Consider the following 16,413-nt stretch of genomic DNA (forward strand, 5'->3'; position numbering starts at 1 on the left):
TATTCTTCACCAAATTCTCCCACGCCTGGCAGCGCTCGGGCCGCCTCGGAGCGCAGGCCCGGGGCGCGTAGGCCCTGGGCTCGGGAAACCGAACCATCGTCTGCGGAATGTTCGGGTCGGCCTACAGTGATCCCAGATACGTGTACACAGGACTCTGTGGCTTCTATAACAGGGAGGTGATGTCACGGTAGCGGATCGCAGAATGCCTGCTCTGCAGAGCTGACATTGTCAGGACATCTGACAGTGAATAAACAGTAGCCTGCTATGACCTGAAGGATTGCAAAATATTTTTAGATTCACTGAAACCACTTGGAGCAGCACTCAGGCTTGCCTACATGGAAGAGTTACTGCATGGGAAGCGAGTGGCAGGCAGCCACTCTTGGAGTACCACAGAGCGATTGATGTGCAGTAAATTCATTAGCTGATTTCGTGAATGGCATTAGACGTGTCCAAAGTACCATGTTGGTAACGGAATGGAGCCATACTTGAGCAGCGTGGCTTCACCCAGTGCTCGATTGGCTGCTGCCACTCTTAGCAGGTGTATTTTAACTTCCACGCACTGAACACCACATATGTGGGTTGAGTTATCATTAGACTTTGTATTTACTGCTGCACCTTTCCACTTCAATGAATAGGTGCTTGTGCACTCCCAGCATATGTATTTGCCAGCAGAGTAGAGGGGCTTAATGCTCTCCACCACAGGCACTGGCAGGCATGTCTTAATGTGGAGGTACAAAGGTGCATCTTCCCTAAGTTTAGATCAGAGGTTTCCTTCTCCTTGAAAAAAAACACTTCCTTTCCATGAGCATAACTAACCCCGTATACACCACAAAACAACGGTTTATGTTAAATACATGACATAGTACGTGCTGTGTACTTCTCTAAATCCAGTTTCCCATCCCCCTTAAAGAGCTTGTTAAAGCTCTGCAGATGAGGAATTTAGAAACAATTTTCAAAGCATGGTTACTCAAGCTGGAAGTTAGCTTTTAGCCAGACTTTAATACAGCTTCCAATATTGCAAATAAAAATTTGCAACTGCAGCTGGGTAGTTTGGTTTATGAAATAACTACATCCATAATCTTCAAGAATAATTGAAAGTTAGCAGAAATCTCTGGCACATATTTGTCACCAAGGGATTCTGGATCCTCTGAACAGACAAGAGACATCTATGTATTGCCATCAGAAAACAGCTCCCCAACAAAAGTATACCTCAAGTTTAAATAGGTTATACAAGTCTTGGGAACCTTCTAAATGCCCATAGTAAGTAACTCTCTTTTGGCCTGCTTAGAACATCTTCTAAACTTTACTCCAGTTAACAGGGCTTGCAGAGGAGTAACTACAAATATAGCTTATTTTTAAATAGTTTGATCCCATTTCATCTCAACTTGATTGGAGGTAGAACCAGATGCACAACACAAAGATATACATCTTAATTAAGATTTTTTTTTTTTGCCTGACATAACAAAAAAGCACTTAAGTAACAAGAGGAGCCACAAACTAGGCATTTTATATCAGAAGACACTATTTTCTAAGTAGAATGTAAAGGCATGCAATTGTTTCTCTTGTTTCATATTCCAAAGACTTTGTCATTTCATGTGCCACTGGTACCTCATTTAGTCACTACATGTATTGCATTGCAAACTTCTGATATCTGGCCAAACTACGAGGCCACATCATTATCAGAGTAATGACTGTGTGCATTTGGTTGTACTAACGATAGTATGGAATAGTTTACTGGATCCTTTTGTACATTTTGTTTTTCATCTGTCAATGAAGAAATGTTTGGATACTGACAAACAGATGGGAGACAGCATTTGCCAAAGAGGAGCACAAAGCCTGTCTCTGGGTCACATACTTTTGCACTTACAACCTGTACAAAACCATTGTCACCAGTGAAACTCTATGAAATATAGTATAAATCAAATTGAAATTTGGCTGTTTGAGCTGCAGATTTTTGTTTACTTCTATGGTTCTATAAGAGAGAGCTCTTGCGAGATAAATGCATCTTTGGAAAACAAGACATAACCTATGAGGACCTCCTCTGTTGTCAGCGCACCCAGACAGTCTGATAATGTGAATAGTGAATGAACTCCCCAGGCCAACAGCAAACTTCCTGATCTGCTTTAGGAAAATTTCATACTCGGTCTTCTGGCATGAAATGGACATGCTAGAACTGTTGGGCTTTTTTTTTGGATCCAACTCTGAACTAAATGTTTTCAGGTGGTTTGTTTTTAACGACAACTGCTACAGCATAGTACATCACTGTGGTTGTAGACAACCTGCCTTTCTACATGGCTGACTACAACGCTTGAATAAAGACATAGCACTAATTATAATGGACAGTTTATGAAAGATATTGCTACAGTTGGGAAAAAAAAAACAACAAACCAGTATCCTCATGTTAAAGCTAACTCATAATCACAATGTCATGAGACCAGGACTATCTTAGAATTTTATATAATTCTGCCTGTAAGACTCACTGTCTTAAACTTATAGTGACTTTTAAAGATGAAAAGCATTTATTTGTTGCTGTGACTTGCCAGGAGCATAAGTGCACCAGCAAATATTTAAGAATAACTGTCTCCACTCCACCAGTGATAATTGAATTTTTTCCTATCCAGAAGTTTTATTCTGAACAAGATCACATTTCTAATGAATATTCTCAAGATTGCACTTACGTACTTTTGGAGCTTTCTCTTGCAAAAAAATTATGGACATGAGTCTCCTTCCATTGGTAAATCTGGAAGGAGTTGCAGTCCCTCTGGGCTCAGTGGGACTACTTAGAGGACTGAAGCTATGCAGTGCTTGCATAGTCAAAGCCTGCACCTCCTTCCGTCTAATCAGTCTGAAACAGCCAGTATTTTTTTGTGTTTGGATGATGACAATGGAGTCAAACTACTAGACATCTTTCAGTGTCCAGGCATAGAACAAGTAAGGTTTTTAAATGGTTGTTGGTCCAAAACATCAGCACAGAATCACAGAATGGTTTGGGTTGGAAGGGACCTCAAAGATCCTCTAGTCCCAACGCCCCTGCCACGGGCAGGGACACCTTCCACCAGCCCAGGCTGCCCAAAGCCCCGTCCAGCCTGGCCTTGAACCCTGCCAGGGAGGGGGCAGCCACAGCTGCTCTGGGAAACCTCTGCCAGTGTCTCACCACCCTCACAGGGAAGAATTTCTTCCTTGTATCTAACCTAAATCTCCCCTCTTTCCATTTAAAACCATTACCCCTCACCCTATCCCTTCACACCCTGACCAAGAGTCCCTCCCCACCTTTCCTGCAGCCCCTTTCAGTACTGGGAGGCCGCTCTAAGGTCTCCCCGGAGCCTTCTCTTCTCCAGGCTGAACACCCCCAACTCTCTCAGCCTGTCCTCACAGGGGAGCTGCTCCAGCCCCCGGAGCATCTTTGTGGCCTCCTCTGGACCCACCTGAGCAGGTCCATCTCCAGCCCCAAAGCTGGACACAGCACTGCAGGTGGGGTCTGATGAGAGCAGAGTACAGGGGGAGAATCCCCTCCCTTGACCTGCTGTCTATGCAGCTCTTGATCCTTTTTTTCCTTATTAAAAATGGGCGTTATGTTTCCCCTTTTCCAGTCAGCAGGAACTTCACCAGACTGCCAGTCAGAGACTGACTTCTCAAATATGATGGATAGCGGCTTATCTCTCATCAGATCCCATGGACTTGTGCAACCTTCAGGTTCCTTAGATGTTCTCAGACCTGATCTCCTGCAGTGGGTGGTTCTTCATTCTCCCAGTCCCTGCCTTTGCCTTCTGCCTCTTGGGCAGTGTGGCTGATGCCCTTGCCAGTGAAAACTAAGGCAAAAAAGTCATTGAGTACCTCAGCCTTCTCCATATCCTGGTTAACCAGGTCTCCCATATCCTTCTGGAGAGGGCCCACATTTTACTTAGTCCTCCTTTTATCACTACTGTACCTGTAAAATCTTTTCTTGTTACCCTTAATTTCTCTGGCCAGATTTAATTCTAGCAGCGCTTTGGCCTTCCTAACCTGATCCCTGGCTGCTCAGACAGTTTCTCTGCATTCCTCCCAGCCTATCTGTCCTTGCTTCAGCCCTCTGTAGGCTTTCTTTTTGTGTTTGAGCTTGTCCAGGAGTTCTTTGTTCATCCATGCAGGCCTCCTGGCATTTTTGCCTGACTTCCTCTTTGTCAGGATGCCACATTTCTGAGATTGGAGGAGGTGATCCTTGAATATTAACCAGTTTTCTTGGGCCCCTCTTCCCTGCAGGGCTTTATCCCATGCTACTCTACCAGGCAGATCCCTGAAGAGACCAAATCTGCTCTCCCAAAGTCCAGGGCAGTGAGCTTGCTGTGCGCCCTCCTTGCTGCCCTAAGGATTTTGAACTCCACCATTTCATGGTCACTGCAGCCGAGGCTGCCCTTGAGCTTCACACTCCCCACCAGCCCTTCCTTGTTGGTGAGAACAAGGTCCAGTATAGCACATCTCCTTGTTGGCTCCTCTAGCACTTGGAGAAGGAAGTTATCATCAAGGCATTCCAGGAACTTCCTGGATTGCTTATGCCCTGCTGTGTTGCCCCGCCAACAGATACTGGAGTGCTTGAAGTCCCCCGTGAGGACCAGGACTTCTGCCCATGGGGCTGCTTCTATCCGTCTGTAGAGGGCCCCATCCACTGGGTCTTCCTGGTCGGGTGGCCTGTAGCAGACCCCCACTATAACGTCTCCTGTCCCTGCCTCCCCTTTAATCCTGACCCATAAGCTCTCAGTCAGACCCTCATCCATCCCCAGGCGGAGCTCCGTGCAGTACAGCTGGTCATTGACGTAGAGGGTGACGCCCCACCTCCTTGTCTGTCCTGCCTCTCCTTCCTAAAGAGCCTGTGCTGATACTGACGTTAGCATGTTCCTCTCTCCCACCCTTTCTCATTAGAGAAAAATAAGAGGCTTTAGGGATGACACCAACATGCTACAAAATTTTTTTGGTTACATACTTAAACACCTTAACTTATGCTTAAAATGTTGTTTTAGGGGCACTAGGTGACAGCTAATTATTTATTTGCTCAGTGTCACCAATTTATCCTCTCCCTTGCCATTCAGTCACAAAACTATCCGTGTTTAACACTGTGATATTTGAGAACCATCAAACTGATGCACCCTCAGGTTCAGTTTTTCAGCAGAATCCTGTATTAAGTAGGTTGATGTTCATTTGTTTTCCCGCTGCAGGGAGAACAAGGGCCCTGAATTTCTGTTACATTAAGGTTGAAGCTACTAGACCTTAAAGTCCATCAATACAGTATGTTGCATTTCTACATTGGTAGTGATGAAGAACAGCCTGAATTTACATAATGGACTCAGACAAGATACAGAAAATAGTCAGAAATTACCTATATATATGCACACATATATATACATTACCGCACATCTGGGAGAAGCAATTTCAGAAAAGATGGGGCAGACTATAAGCTTTCTGGTGGGACCATCTATAGAAATTCTATTTCCTGATCTAAAAGGCATCTATGTAAAATATATAATATCTTTGGAAGGCAAGATAGCCAACTATTAGTGCACATTGTGCTTTAATCTTATTATGTGTTTGCTAATAATAATAACGATTTATTTTTATGCTACTAACATGCAATAAAGCTCCAGGCCCGTCACAGCAGCACAGCTAATTGTATCCTAGCCCTTATACCATGAATGCTGTCCTGGCTGGTTTAATACAGGAAACTTGGATGCTTTATTTGTATGCTTTGTAGTTGCTTCTGCCATCTTTGATTAGTATCACCTGGAAATCCCAGCTTTTCTGCATGTAGTCACACCCAAGAGGAAAGCCTGACTCAGAAAAGATTAATGTCACTTTGCTTTTTCCCCTCATCTTTTCTCTGTAAAGGAGGAGAGCTTTCTGATCATGGCAGTGTATTAGTAAAGATAGCCAAGAGAGCTGAATACCTTAAGGGCCCCATCTCATCTCATATGTCCCAGAATTAAAGCTGGTATAACTCTGTTGACTTCAATGGTGATTTATACCTGCATTAGTGAAGAGAGAATCAAGTTCTGAGGCTTTTATGAGGGCTACTATGAAATTTGTTCTTATGGCTTGTTAAACAGACAGTACCAAATTCACATTTCCATTGAAGTAAAGATTGTGACATTAAGGATGTCTTTCTCCCAAACTATTTACTCCTGTACTCATTTGCTAAGGTGATGATGAGGGTGGCAGAGCACAAGCAGTCCTTAAACAGACCCAGGGAGCAGGTTTAAGGGTCTCCCCACTGCAAATGCACGACTTCTTTTCTAGCGTTTGGACACAAACTCTCTTCAGTATAGGAACTGGCAAACACGCACACACAGCCTGCACATACAAACCAAAGCTGCTAGTACATAAAATTTGTATGAAGATCTGCATTTCACTTTTGCAAGCTAAAATAAGGCCATCAGACTTTGGCCCATGCCAGTGTGTTTAATACATGTCATGTGTCAGGTCCAAGCATGAGCCACCTGGGTCAGACCCATGAAGAATTCTTAACCAGAAGTGGCCTTGTTAGATACTCTGTTACTAGGTATGTTTTTCTGCTAATTATTGATCAAGAGCTGGTTATACACCATTATTTTTACTGTAGGAGAGACAGCCAGTTTGACACTGTTAAACTCTCAGAAAGCTGTTCCTTTGCTTTCCAATTCGAAGGCCCCAAATGAGGTGTACATGCTAATTGGGTATCTCGCACTGTCTCATTTCAAAGTGATAAAGTGGCATTTCTCCTGATTAAGTGGTTTCTCTTCTCTACACTGCAGCAAGCCTGCATGGCAGCCTTAAATTTCTTCCCAAACTTTTTACCTGAGTTTCTGGGGCTGAAGTAAAACTTGTAACTACAGAGGCTAGGTTTATCATTACTTTCAGTTAATAACTTTGTCTATCCTTTTAATTGTCATTTCTTACTCACTTCTGGGAACTATTTACATACTTTTTTCATATACTTACACACTTCAACAAATGCACTCATATGAAAACAGGACATTTTCCTAACAAGCTTAAACCCATATCCCCATCATCCAAATTCCCTTTCATTTCACCTTTTGTTTTGTTTCTTAACATTTATTCTATCCTATAACACTGCGTTTTGTTGCTAAAGACATCCTTGGTTTCCTGATATTCTACCAGTTCTGTTTAATTCTTCTCAGTAAAATCCAAATGGTATTGAGCATTACATTAATTTTTAAGAAAACAACTGGGATAGGACGATGGCAAACTAAAGGAGGTCAGAAAACACTGTCCTCTACTTCTGCTGCTACAAAACCAAAAGCATGTTACGATCCACTCCTGTGTGTCCTTTCTTAAGCATGTAAGCCCAGTTAGTGAGACAGTCCTCATGGCTTCAGCGGAAGTACTTACACGATCATGGTCTCTCCTCAAGGGAGCAAGATTCAGATGACTTGTTTAAGAAAGAGTTTCTCTGGAGGCTCTAGGCTGAGGAGACTCGTAGCACAATTTGAACTCTTTTTTGCCTCACCAGATCAAATCTGGGCTTGTTAATAGTAAGAAATCATTACCATCTGAATTCTAATCCATGGCATATGTAATCAGGGCTGGGTGGTCTCATAACTTCTAGGAGAGAAAACCTCATCTCATAAACCACCACTGCAGGTGGCACATAAAATGGAGGTCTCTAGGTTCACTGGTGTAAATCCAGCACTTTTTACCACTGTTGAATTCACACAGCATCTTTAGCAAAGAAAATGTAACAAAGTCAGTTAGCGTTGTATTTTCTGACCCCTGAAGATTTCTGCTAGATATTTATCATAATTACTTAGAGGAAGAAAAAGACTTTAAGTGCATATTTTGTGTGGAAGATGTAAACTACAAATATTTCAGCAAACTTCAGTGAGATGACCCCAGCCACTTAGGCTAGCAGTCATGGGCCCCAAAGAGGAGGATGCTTCCGAAGATGCCATCTGTGTTTTCAGGACATGCATAAAAATACATCCAATTTATACAACACAAGTTAGGATTGATTGGACTCCTTCTGTGCAAAAGATAAATAGGTATTTCCACATCCTCTGGCATATCAAATGTAATTGATCTAGTTGACTAATAGTTTTGTAGACATTCAAACTATTTTAATCAGCTGAACTATGCATGATATCAACTTCCAAGATGAGCCTTAAACTACGTCTGTTTACATGCATTTATTGCATTACATTTCAAGAAAGTTATTGCCTGGCCATCTTTCTTTGTTTCTGTTTCAGAGTACTGTGCAAGCCTGGTCCATTCTGCTACAGCAACAGCTAGCAGACATCCTTGAGCTAGCATCTCCACGGTTTAAAACTTGCATGGAAAATTATAGGTAGCCAAAAGAAAAGCCTAACCAACAGCCAAAACTTCATCACCCATGGTGGCAGGACTGGAAGGACAGCATTTCTGAACACCCTCTCAACAAGATTTTTGATCAATGAAGGACATATGCAGCAACATTTACCATTCTCAGGAAGCAAAGTAGGTAGGGCTGATTGTGCATGAAGAACCCCCAAATTTGTAGAAGACATGTTTGCTTTTGGCTAAAACTCAAGTCTTTCACATGAGGGGGCCATGATAGGGAAGCTGCTGTATACAGACAAAAGTGATGCTGATAAACAGAGGGAATTATTGTAGCTCAGTGAAGAGCAGATAGTATTTTTACATTTGATTTCAATGTATTTTGAATTTTTTTAAAAAAAGCATCGAGAATTTAAGAGATGTGGTTTTATATATAATAAATCAAAATAAGTGAGGAAGTGACAGAATAAGAAACTGAAGACTTTCAATAATATGTTTCATTTTAAAATTACAAGAGCACAAATGCACAAAATCTTAAAGGCCTCTATCCAACAAAGCACTTACATGTATACTTAATTTTAAGTCTCCCAACAGTCACGCTTTGCTGAATTGAGGCATAATAACGGTAAACTTCTAGGCCAAATTCTGGACTTAGTTCAATAGATGCAGATGTCTTTAAAAGGAAACAATATGTGTATGTAGAAAGCACATCTCTAGACACGCATGCCTGATCACTTGCATTCATGTTCTGAAATTGTCAAATGCATGAACATTTGTTTCCCCAGATTTAAAATACTTGCCTTATTTAACAGAGCCACGGAGGTGCTTTACTCTGCCAGAAGAAAAAATGGTCTCAGCCCAGAAGACCTTACAGTCTAAAATATAGACAGATTAATAACAGGTAAAACATAGGAAGGGATGAGAATGGAGGAGAGCTGGAGTAATAGGCTCACACTATTATTCATTATAGACATGTGCATTTTGTGGTTGCCAAGTTATAAGTTTTAAATAGAAGTTTACTTTTATGTAGAAGTAATAATTATTAACAGAACACAAATCTTAGTGGGCTCTACAGATCATTTTGACAATCCAGAGTGAATGGGAGTCTTGCCACTCATTTCAATAGAGTCAGGCTTTTATTCTGAGTCTGCTTTAACCCATATGTCCCCAAAAGAGAATGCACACAGATCCTTGTAGCCCAACCAGCTCTGCCCTGACCTGTATAGCTTGGAGCCTTGGGTGTAAACATGTGCTGATTCCCTGCTCTCAGGGCGGGATGTGTCATTCATCACACAGCTGCAAACAGCAGCACGTGGAGCAGCAACAAACCTTTCTCCAGCCCTTCTTTATAGCCAAGTCTCCTAATTAACCTTTGCTATCATCCAGAAGACAAGTAGGAGACTCTTCTGTAAGAGTTGTTTCATGATACTCACCTGCAATCCTGTATTGCTTTGCTAAGACAAAAGGCACATGGAAACACAGCGGTATATATAGAACTGCTAGGTAGGAATGGTCCATGCAAATGGGTGTGCTCAGAGCTCTCATCTGCTTCTGCACACCCCAGGAACTGCTAATGCTGCATACCCCTGGCTCTCATAGGAAAAGGGATTTAAAACTGTCAGGCAGCAGCTTTCACTATTAACTTTCAGTTTTGAAACAGCTGAGAAGTGGAGGCTTTGAGGAAATCTGGGTCTGATTTTTGTTTTTAGATAAACTGCCAGGGAAATAAATCACACAATAATGATTTTCAGTAATTTTTATAGGAGAACTGACAACTCACTGTGGTGACTCAGTATTTGCAGAGTACTCTACAATATTGTGTAAGCACTTTAATTTCTTCTGTGATTAAAAGAATCCAAGGGATCTGCACTTTGTTCTTTGGCACTCTGTAGGTGTTTCAGTTTGAGTTGGGAAAAAAAGTAGTAATGGACAGCCTTCATCGTTCTTATTGCAGTAGATGCTTTTAAGGAATCATGCAAAGTTACATGGAGTTAATCTTTTTCTAATATTTCAGAAGTTGTACCCCACCTATGATACAGAAAATTCACTTATTACAGAGACAGAAACTAACCTTAATAAAGTCACTGGTAAAGTTTGAGTAAAACATGGGCTGGTCATGCTCTTGCCCCAGTTCAATGGACCTGTTGGGTTGGAAAAAAAGCTTTCCAGAAAGATGATTCTAGTAGCAAAATACCTTTGTAGTACTAGCAAAGAAGAACTCTTAAAAAGTGGGGGGTTTATTCTTTGTGGGGGTTTTGGTACTGTTCTGTGGAGGTTTTTATATTTATCTGTCAAAATAACACCATGTTAAAGTCAAAGAGGAGGCTGTGACGCCACTCTACACTAAGGCAGAGGCTCCATGGGCTTAGAGTAAAGAAACTGGCATTAGTTCAGTGACTTCAGCCTGGCTCCGTGCTGTCTGAAAGGTCCATTCACAGCAAAGTTAATGCAATATCTTAGCCTGAATTACCTCCTTTTTATCACTACCTCCATGCTATTTAGATATAGATTTTTTAGTTAAATGTACTTGTTAAATTTTAATGTTCTTTTGAAACACTGATGAATTCAAATACCACTATATGCAGCTTGCTGGGTCCAAAGAGTCACACAGCAGGAGTAGAGCAGTACTCAAGCCATGCTGAAGTAGTTTAACTACAGCAGAGGATCTTTTTATTTTCAGTATAGGCATGATGTAATAAGCTAATAAGCTTTAACTAGTTAGCAGTGTCCCATTTTATTCTTATAAAACACTATAGTAAGCTATGGTTGAAGCAGACATTCCCCCTGACTGCCCTACGCTATGATCCGATTTGCTCCCTCCCACCAAGGCAGATCTTCTGTAGCTACAGACACTCAGATGTCTGCACCAGACAAACATGCCCTTGTCCAAGGAACTGCACAGGCAGTCACTGTCCCTTTTGCAAAGGCAAGGCTGAAGGCGGCCGCCACTGAGTACACACAGCTGCAGGGTATTTGAAATACTGCACTAACTCAGAATTTGGAGGAAATTAACTCTTAATGTAGCGATAATGGGAGCAACCAGATATTATTTGGGAATGACAGGAAATAAATACTGAATTCTTTAGTTGCAACTGTTCTTTTAGTTGGTACAGTGCTTTGTTATGCAACTAAAATGCTCAAAAAATCAAGGAACCAGTAATTTCCTCTTGCACTCACAAGACAACACCAAATATTTGTGAAGTTCAACTGTGATGGACAAGGAAGTACAATACATAGGTGTGGAGATGTCAAGGCAAGAAAGGACTATTAGATCAGCTATCCCAACTCACACAGCAAAAGCTACTAGACCATGAAAATACCCTTGCATTAAGTTTAATACTTTGATTAACAGCTTCTACATAAGACACCAAGACAGGCAGAATCTATCACAAATCTCAGCAGAGAGTTCCAGCAGGTACTTTGGAATGGCTGTTTTAGTTCCAGTTTCAACTTCAGTTTTCCGACATTGGTTCTTACACATTTCCCCACTAGGTGAGAAAGCTTCCTAGTACCCTGCATCTTCTTCCCATGAAGGTGCTTATACATTATAATTGAGTCACTTCTCAATCTTCTTTTTATAATGAAAGATAGAATAAAACAGCCTGTGGCCTTTAGCTGCATAAGTAGGTTTCCAGAAGAGTTTATGAAGGCGTAGAGGAAGTCTTACTTTGACTACTTACAATGCAGTATCAGTCATCTCCCTTTCCAAACTTGCCAGAAGCTTTTGATTCCTTTCAGAAAAAGCTATGTATTCCCATTAAAAAGCACATAGGCATGTATCAGTTCAGATAGCCCTTGCTGTCTCAGCCTGGTTTTGTGGACATGAGCACTATTTATGACAAACCAATTTGGAACTGCATAGCAAATAGAAACTTAAGTCCTGTCTAGATCTAAAGCTCTAGTCCTACTTCTTATAGCAGCTTTTGTTTCACTGAAGTATTTTCATAGAAGTGGATTTCAACTAATCTTGCACTGATTTGAGAAAACCCTTTGCAGATCCGTGTCATTACAGACTGTTTGCAAGGGCTTGCCGTTGGTTGTGGCCAACATGGTCATCCCTGGACAGCGGCTGCTCCCCGCCACCAGCATCTTCTGGAGGGACCACCTGGATCTCTGATACAGAGCTGTTTTCTGAACACAAGAGCCAGCGTGGTTTGTTTGGTGACTAGCATAAGCACCTGCATATGATCTTGTTATTAGAGAAGGAATCAGTGTGGGAAAGCGAGTTGCACCCTCACTGGCATGTGCAGCATTCCCCAAGAGCTGTGCCTCGCCACCCCTTGTGGGAGCCAGCTGGTGCCAGGGCAGGCAGCCCCATGGACCCTCTCCTGGACAGCCAGCCCCTCACACGGCGACCTGCTCCCTGCCACAGAGCCGTGTGATGGTTATCCAAATCCATCCCCTGCCCTCGCTGGTGCCCATTTGGACTCCAGCCCCTGAAGCTATACCTGACGGTTCCATACAAAAGCCATTCTCCCCCCTTCCTGCCTCCCTTCCACATTGCTGCCAGTGACAGTGACTCTTCATGCTCCTCATGTGAGACCCGTTTCCCTGAAATCTGGCAGGGAGGGTTTCCCAGTCCCTTTTTCCCCAGCACCCTTACCATCCCTCACACCTGGCCTGGGACAGCCCTGCATGGGGACATGCAGAAGTGGCATGACAGAGCCACGGGTAATCATGGCTTGTAGGAAGAAGATGCTGCTAGGTTCCCTGACACAGCACAACCACTGGCATCGACAGCATCACAAATCCTGTCAGGGCTTCCCTGTCTGGCACTAAACCCATACCTATTATTTATGGATACCCCTTTTTAAAATTAGATGATTACAAATTAGAAAATACATGTCCTTAAATCTGTAAGTGCAAAAAAGGGGTTATAAATATGCTAAGTCATTCTTTTATGTGACCTGAATAATGATGGAAACTGTAAGAGTTGCAATTTAAAAGGATTTTCAAAACATATCATCTTTCAAAAGACACATCAGTAGAAGGTCATCTGCGACCCTTGCATTGTATGGGTTTTTCTGATAGAGTAGATAGACCTAAAGTAAGACGACAGCTGCCCTCCCATAATTACCAAGTAGGAATCCGTAACAAACTGAAAGCCACTCGAAATATCAATGTCAAGGTACACCCAAATGGAATCAGCATAAAGATAAGCATTATGCTTATATCCCTACACGATGTTGTATCTGAGCTTAAAGGAAGACGTTGATTTTTAATGCACACACAATACATCTGTAATTATGATATACTACAATTATTATAGCAGCATATGCAAATCTTGTACAGTGGAGTATGAGACTAGACTGCTCACACAGACGACTAGTTTGTGCGGTCATGGTAATCACAACGCAAGCAAGAGAAAACCGTGCGTGCACGTCTGCCTTCCCACATTTGGCAGCCCAGGCAGTTCCACCCTTCTGTCCTATTAACCATGTGCCCATCAACCTCACGCTGGAGCAGCATTTATATATTCAAAAATCAGGAGTGTCAGTTCTAATGCTAAGGGACAAGTCCCATTGTCTTCTAGCATATCGCGTTTTCTTTGAAATGACTTGTCCTAGATTTTTAGATTAAAAATAATGAGTATATAATTCATATATACCACATAAATTTTATATTAAAAAAAAACTTAAAACCATACCTACAGTACTTTAGTACCTGACTTGTATATTTATGTGACTATTGTTAGAAGTGACTAATTGGGTTTGATTAGCTTCATCATTAATATTCTGTCCATAATTTAACATGCTTCAATAAAATACCCTAAAGCAGTATAATGATTAGATTTCAGGAATATGTGTTTTGCAATTAAGTTGCTCTTGATTTTGATATGCAGATTAAGAAATGGTGGTCTCATTTAAAAAAAAACTGCCCTTATTAACTCAGCAGTATACTCTGAAGATTAGGTAAGAAATCCAAGATTTTCTCTTTGTATATGCTAGTTAAAATGTATTTCAATCAAGCATATGTGGGCAAATCAGATTTGATTAGTTTAAGTTCACAGTCATTCTATCTAAATGAATAATGTGTCACCTAACATTGCAAAAATTTGATTAATAGTTTATCAGTTAATTAAAAATGGGGTTTAATTTTTCTTTTTTAGGAAAATGCAAGGTAGATGTTCCTTGTCTTCATCATAAATGCAAATTATTTCAGCTTGAATCTATTGTTCCTTGCTCACTTCTTAGCCAACTGGCAAGAAAATAAAGCTTTTAAAACGATCTCTTTTAGAGAGAAGTAGTAAAACTTTGTTTGCTTACACATATGGCTGCCAGTTGTGTAAGTTCAAGCGGGATAATCCGTGCACATCCTTATTCCTCCCCCAGCCTCTGCAGGCACTTCTCGGAGAAGGCCTTGGACCACCTTTGCTCCATCCCACGCAGGTCCAGGATGACTCAGAGTGAAGCAGCCAGGTAGGACCCATGGAAGGGTTGGGGGAGAACAGAGGAGATGCCGTCCACTCCAGGGAGCAAAAGGAAGAACCAGAGAGGGCCGACGTTACTGGCAGCCCTGGGAGCTGCGTGAAGGACCAGCTGACAGTCCTCAGTGTCTCCTCTTCGTCAGCAAGGGTGCCCAGCCTCCCTCTGCAACAGCAGCTCCGTGGGGCCGTCAGCCCACCACAAGCCCAGAGGAGCACAGGGGCAGGATGGCAGGTGGGAACCCAAACTGAGAGCTCCTGAGGAAGGGATCCACTGAGCAGATTGGGTATCCGAGAGCAGCTGCTGCTGTTGCACCTTGTGTATATATATATTACATGTCTCTGTATATTTATATATACATACACACACACCCCATACACATTCATTCTCACTAGCAGTCCTCCATCCTGCTTAGCCAGAGAGGGTACAGGATGAAGCTGTTGGTGGTACCTGCATTTGTGCGAGCACTCTATACATGTCTGATCTGTCTTGCCAGCTGTGTGTATGTATGTGTATATATACATATTTATGTGGTGTATGCAAGTACCTACATCCTAGCCTCGCTGCTGGTTGGACCTGGGAGCATGGAGCTGCAGAAGCCTCACACTTCTCAGGATGTCAGATCCTGTCGATACATTTTTCTCCAATATTATCTATGCAGAATAACTTGGGAAGCAAGGGAGGGGGCATTTCCTCCATCTAAAAAGCTTAGAAAGTTATTTACAAACACCAACATTAAATAAATGATAGCGCTACAAAAATCAAGCATGGAAAGTGAAAAACTGGCAAAGTTGAGGTTTCCTTCAAGACCTCAGTTTGGTTACTTGGTGCAGCCACATCATATAGTTTTAATTATATTCTCCCATGTTACACTTTCTACAGGATTTGATATTATTCAGTGCACAGCATGAATAGCGGTCTCTGAATTAGCAAACATGAAACATGTACATCTACACATGACATTATCCAAGTACAGAATTTAAGATGCTTAGCAGAGCCTCTTTTAAAGATGCTCTTACAAGTCCCCATTATACCCTAGGGAAAAGAGCCAGGGCTTTAGCAGGGAACACAGGACAGTCTTTACACTGCAGAAGATAGTCACAGGAGGTGCCTCTCATCACTCAGGCTATGCATGGGACTGCTACACAGAGCAGCCTGTGTGCTCCCTGTATCACCATCAGAGCAGGTGAGAATGGCAGGATGGTGGTTTCTCTGGTTCAGCAACTACCAAGAAAATTTGCCTGCTTTTCCTCAAGAAGTGTGTTCCTTTATTTTTGCATTTTAATTTTAATGTTAAAACCAGTCCAGAACATTAAAGATACCTACTACAAAACAGCTGGCTGACCTCCTCATGCATCTGACCCTTCCTCCTCCCCAACCGCACCGTCCTCCCTGTGGCTCATACACACTGACTCCAGTGCTCCGAGTATCTAGATCATCCCACCCTTTTTTCTTCAACATTTCAACACCCCATCCTTTTCAATCTGTCTGCAAATCAAACCTCTTATTTTAGCCCTTATAACTGCCTCTTCTGTTCCCTTGTCACCTACACTTTCCATACATTATATCTTTATTTTTCTGCATAAGGCAGCCTCCCAGAACTGATCAAGACGACTATTACCCGTTCTCCTTCTCTCTATAGCCACCATTGCCGCCACATCAGGAAGAAATCAGCTACTTAATTACAGCATATGAGGCAGATAAAATGCCA

The sequence above is a fragment of the Athene cunicularia genome, assembly GCF_003259725.1.
Source record: "Athene cunicularia isolate RWA chromosome 11 unlocalized genomic scaffold, athCun1 chr11_part1, whole genome shotgun sequence".
In the NCBI taxonomy this organism is placed as follows: Eukaryota; Metazoa; Chordata; class Aves; order Strigiformes; family Strigidae; genus Athene; species Athene cunicularia.